Source organism: Zalophus californianus, chromosome 11 (genome assembly GCF_009762305.2).
Source record: "Zalophus californianus isolate mZalCal1 chromosome 11, mZalCal1.pri.v2, whole genome shotgun sequence".
Classification (NCBI taxonomy): domain Eukaryota; kingdom Metazoa; phylum Chordata; class Mammalia; order Carnivora; family Otariidae; genus Zalophus; species Zalophus californianus.
In genome coordinates this window covers 72,745,745-72,751,161 of record NC_045605.1, presented here as the reverse complement: position 1 = coordinate 72,751,161, position 5,417 = coordinate 72,745,745, and positions in this window count along the sequence as shown.

The window sequence follows — 5,417 nt, the reverse complement described above, 5'->3', positions numbered from 1 at the left end:
TAAATAAATAAATAGCATCTCTTTAAAACATTTAAAAACAACAACAAGAGGCAGTCATGTGACATGGATTAGACCAGAAAACATGACCTCAGCAGAATGCGTGGTGTATCAACGAATGCTTGCTGCGGGTGCATGTCCTCACGTCACCGTGAAGTGTCACTCTGGCCTCCGGGATGGCACCGGCCCCAACGCCCACCAGCAGTGCGCCCAGGGGCTCCACGTCCCCTCTCCCCCCACAGCGGCCGGCTCCCCATCTTCCCAGTCTAAGAGCTTCCATCAAAAATAGTTTTTGTTGCAGAGACACACATTAATGTCTAAAGAGTAAATAAATGCTACACGGTTGCTCTCACGGGACGTAGTAACAACCTCTGAAGTCCCTTTCGTTGTTGTTGCTTCAAGACACTCCTTTGCGGGCAGTGACTTTCCTGCACACACTTGTTATGACCCTGTCCGATGCCTGCAGCTGCAGGAGAGGGCAACTCTTCTTTCTTGTGCTGAGGAAACTTCCTTCACCAGAGAACAGCAGGCCTGTCGTTCTCAAGGCCAAGTTCTGGAATACTATTGGTTCGCCCTGAAACACAAGCAGGCCTAGGACAAAAGCGAGTCACGTGGGAGAGAAAAGGTCAGAACAGGATTGTTCACAGGTGGCGTGTGCACCCTGGACATCAGCAACATGCTTCTCCTCTGATCTTCCATTCTTTATCTGTCGTGGGACCCTGACTCATTTACCAATTTGTATCTCATGATACTCTTTATTGATGTGGAGGCACCACTGACGTGTATGGATGTATGTGCACATGAGTGTTGGGGGGTGATGGCACAGAAAGGCACACGCATGTAAATCACATGAAGACTGGACATTGGCAACTTCTCCTTATCTCAGCACTGGAATCCCACTCAGGGCACGAACTGGGTTGTTGGTTTTCGCACCTTTAACAACCAGCGCCTAGGATAATGCTAGGAATACGGTCAAGTTTAAGGAGCCTTCTTTGAATGGGCATGTTTACTGAAGAAAACGTGAAAACTATAAAATAAATATAAAGAGAAAAAGAAAAAGCAGTGCAAATTTCATCAGCCTGGATTGGGGGAAGGGCGGGGAGAACCTCCTAGAACCTTCCTGTTTGCCTTCTGCCCTATTTTCTAAGTGAATGTACATATACGAATACATCAGCAAAGGCGGGGATATAAGAATTATCATCGGATATTCTGCTTTGTCCCTGAACAACTTCTCATGAGCATCTGTCCTTGTTTCTACTCTTACCTGCCACAAAATCAGTGGCCAAGCTGAAATTCAAATCCGGTCTGCCCGGAGGGAGCACTTGGATTCTTGGCCATCTGCTACACACCTGCCACCTGAACTGGGCAGGAGAATAGCACATCCACCAGTAAATGTACGATATAATTTAATTCAATTTTAGCAAACAGGCAAAGCTTAATCATGGCTCTCCCGGGGACAGTGCTCCGTGGACAGAAGCACTGATGTCTTCTGTGCCATTACCTGCTCTGTTCCCAGGGCCCGGCTCAGTTCCTGCCACATTCTGGGAGCTCGTTCAATAAGTGGTGAATGAGTGCATGGATGGATAAATGAGTTTCGCAAGCATCTTTCCCGACAAGGCCATGAGTTGGAGGTTTTGAAAGGCCCTGTGTCAGACTACTCGGACATTCCTAAGTCGGTGCCTGCAGGGGATTAAGGGAAGATCCCCGAGCAGGGCGGCTCCCTCCCAGGTCAGGTCATTTGGGAACAAGGCCCTCTGGCCAGGCTGGAGCCCTTGTCACTTTGCCCAGCTCTTTGAGCCAAGGGACAAGTGGGTCACTGACAGGAGGCTTTGCAAACATGAGTTAAACAGCATGCTTTGACAGCACTCCCTAAATCATGAACTGTGTACACCATATACTTTCTTCTCAGAATAGACCTGAGTTTTCGTTCCCCTAGCTAGAGATTTCAAAAACCAAGCTTGGGAAATCAGAGAATAGTGAAAGGGCTCCCTTGGCACCCGAGTTTGAAAAGCAAGCTGTAGTGTAAGGTTCTTCCCTGTCCCACAGCTGAGGACCAAGAGGCTCCACGTACCCCACATCCTAGGGAGAGCATCCAAGAAGCAGCCAGATGCCGCGAGCCCCAGGGCTGATGACGAGGTAACAGCACAGGCCTGTGCGAGCAGCACCGCCTGGTCACGTCCCCCCTCTGGACCCTATAGAGGAGGCCCGGGCAGGAAGAGAAGGGGCCCTCGGGCACTCTGGGGGTCTACTAGAGAGACCACTGAGGTTGGGGGAGAGGCAGTGGCTGCGCCAGGTGGGGCGACACCTTATCCAGAGACGGGCCTGGAACGTGGGCCGCTGTCAGGGGCAGCGGTGGGCACACCTGCTCCTCTCTAGGGAGGCCCTGCACATCTGGGGGTGCTGGTGTGAAGCTCAACTTCACCTCAGGAGCACTGCCGGCACACTTGGTGATGAACACTAGCTCAAAGCCCATTATTTCTTCCTGGTAAATATAATGAGAGGGGACCTGTTTAAGTTTACATTGTAATACCATATTCCATTATTTCTAAGGTACACAATTTTTTAAAAGATATTATCTATTTATTTGAAAGAGAGAGATTCAGCGAGAGATGGAACACAAGCAGGGGGACTGGGAGAGGGAAAGGCAGGCTTCCCGCCGAGAAGGGAGCCCGATGTGGGGCTCGATCCCAAGACCCCGGGACCATGACCTGAGCCGAAGCAGTCGCCTCTCGACTGCGCCACCCAAGCGTCCCTAAGATATACATATTTTAGTATGATTTTCTGAAATTAGGACATGTCTTACATGCCCTGATGACCAGGCAGCATTCATAAAATAATTGTCATTGTTTTAGGAATACTTAAATACATTTATTTAGTGTATACTTTTCCTGGTTTGTTTATTTCCAAGAGTGATATAAGATAAAAAAGTATACCTAAATAAGTCCTAACATCTCCTTCATTAAGGGTAAAATAAAAATGCTGAGTAAGAAGAAAATATTGTATCCTAAATTAATTTGTAGCTCTCTTGTCTTGGTGGTAGAGACATAGTAATGCATCTTTCAGTCCATGGATGCTTGGACTCAGAGAAATGCAGTGCAGGCTTTTCCCCTCCTCTGCTCTCACAGAGTACTCTCTGCTAACCTGACCCTCTGACAGTCGGCATGGTTCTCTGGAAGTTCAGATATTTATTGCTCTCTCCCAAGGTTTCTCCTCAGAAACCGTAATGACTAATAGTTTATTTACACGCGAGGTTTCTAATTTCCATTTCTATGAGCGAGAGTACAAGGCACTCCTAGAGAAAATTAAATATATATTCTATGATAAGGGAAAATGTTGACAGTTTTCCCAGTACCTTAGCGGAGATTTTGATGTAGACTACATAGTCACCCAAAGTGCCTCCTTACCACGTTCTCCAGATCACGGCCTGTACCAGACATCTGTACCTGCTACAATCCCAAGCCCACTCCCGGGTCTGTCCGCTGTTGAACAATTCTTCCTCTGCATCATTCATTCATTCAACAAATATTCATTAAGCAACTACTATCTGTGACCTGCTATGACAGGTACTGAGGATACAAGGCTGACACATACAATAAGAGAGACCTGCTTTCTGCCCTTGGGTCTCCGACCTACTCACCCTGAAGACAGACCGGTAAAGGGGCAAACACAGTGGAGTGTGGGGAGGGCCAGGGTTGGGGGCACAACAGTAGGTACACCTGGCTTCCTGCAGGGCCCTGTCCTCCATCTCAAGTGCCGTCCCCACTCTCCTCAGCTTTCTTCCTCAGAGCAGATGACTCTGCTCCCTTTGGCGTTCACATCCCCGCCCCGTTCGCTCGATGCCAGCCCCATGCTTCCCCTTGACTTTGGGCAGCTGCTGTTCCCCCCCACTTTCCCTTCAGGGTGTGCAAGCAGAAGACGGTAGCGTAAGATAGTTAAAGGGTTTGGAGAGCACATCCTCCATCATGAATTCCGTACCCTGTGTAATTGTCCCACAAAATGAATGCGAAATAAAGACTTTCTCAGAGAAAAGTCGAGGGATTCTGTGACATACACCTGCCTGGCACAAATTGTTAGAGGTTCTTTAGAGAGAAGGAGAATGTTAGGGGTAGAAAGTCAGATCTACGTGAAGAAAGGGAGAACGTTGAGGAAGGCGTGAGGCAAGGTAAACCAGTGTTAATAACAGCCCATACGTTCCCCTTAGGTCACTTCAGACGGCACCACACTGCACCCTGACCCCCCCCCCCACCCAGTGCCCGGAGCCTGCTCTCACCAGCCCGTGGCCATCCTGGGCCCTGCACCTGTTCCTCCTGCCCCTGCCTTCTTTGGCATAGCCTCACTCCTCTCAGACCAAGCCTCAAGCACGGCAAACCCCTCCCCTGCTCGGCTATCAGTGCTCTCTGATAGGAACTCTACGTGCTCTTGTGGCTAACCATTTTATATCCACGCTTTTCTTTACCCCTTAACAAACAAATGCAATTTGTCTTTCCTCTAGAAAACTGTATCATTACCCTTCTTCCCTTAAGAGTTCTCCTCAATTTCTTTTTCAGAGAGGAGTCCTAGGCCAGTTGTCAATCTACATATTCGAGCTCGCCCTGTTTCTGACACTGGAGTAGGACCCTGCCAATATGTCCCTTGGTCCCGCTGAGCATGGCGCTAAGCCTTGTCGGTAGAGGGCGCTGCAGGGACAAGCAGGAAGAAGGACCTCTCCCCCAGGTCCTGGGAGCCTGGTCTCCTTCTGGCTCCTGTGGTGCTCTTCTCAAGTGCAGGATCCCCAGAGGCACTCACCAGAGGGCGTTTCCATGGTATCCCACTGAAGTTTCTTGAAAATTTCTGGGACCCTTCACTGGGTTTCCAGGGTGCTCTGCGGTGCTCTGCCTGTGTTAGGTGGGTGCCTAACCCTATACCACCGACTGACTGACTTAAACCCCACAAATGTATTTCTCCTATTTCTGGGAGGTGGGTAGTGCAAGATCAAGGTTCAAACTAATCTGGTCCCTTGTGGCAGGTCTCTTCTTGGCTTGCAGATGGACACTTCTAGCTGTGTTACAGGGCACAGAGGAAGGAGCAAGATCTCTAGTATCTGATATCATAAAGACGCTGATCCTATCAGACCAGGTTCCACACTTAGTCTTAACCTCCATTACTTCCTTAATCCAGTAGGCAGCCACAGTGGGAGGTGGGGCTTCAACATATGAATGAGAGGCGGGGACACAGTTCAGTCCAGAGCACTGCCCCTCGCACACCAGTCTCGGGCACCCGGGCAGCATCTTCCCCTGACCCCGTGTGGGCTGCCTCCCGGTGAGCTTGCAGCAGCCCCAGCTCCGTTCCCAGTTCCACTGCCGCCTTCGGAGTTTCCTGCCAACTGTCCTCCTGCCACCTCAGTGGGGGGAGTCCTTGTTTGTGGGCTGTGCCTTGTGACA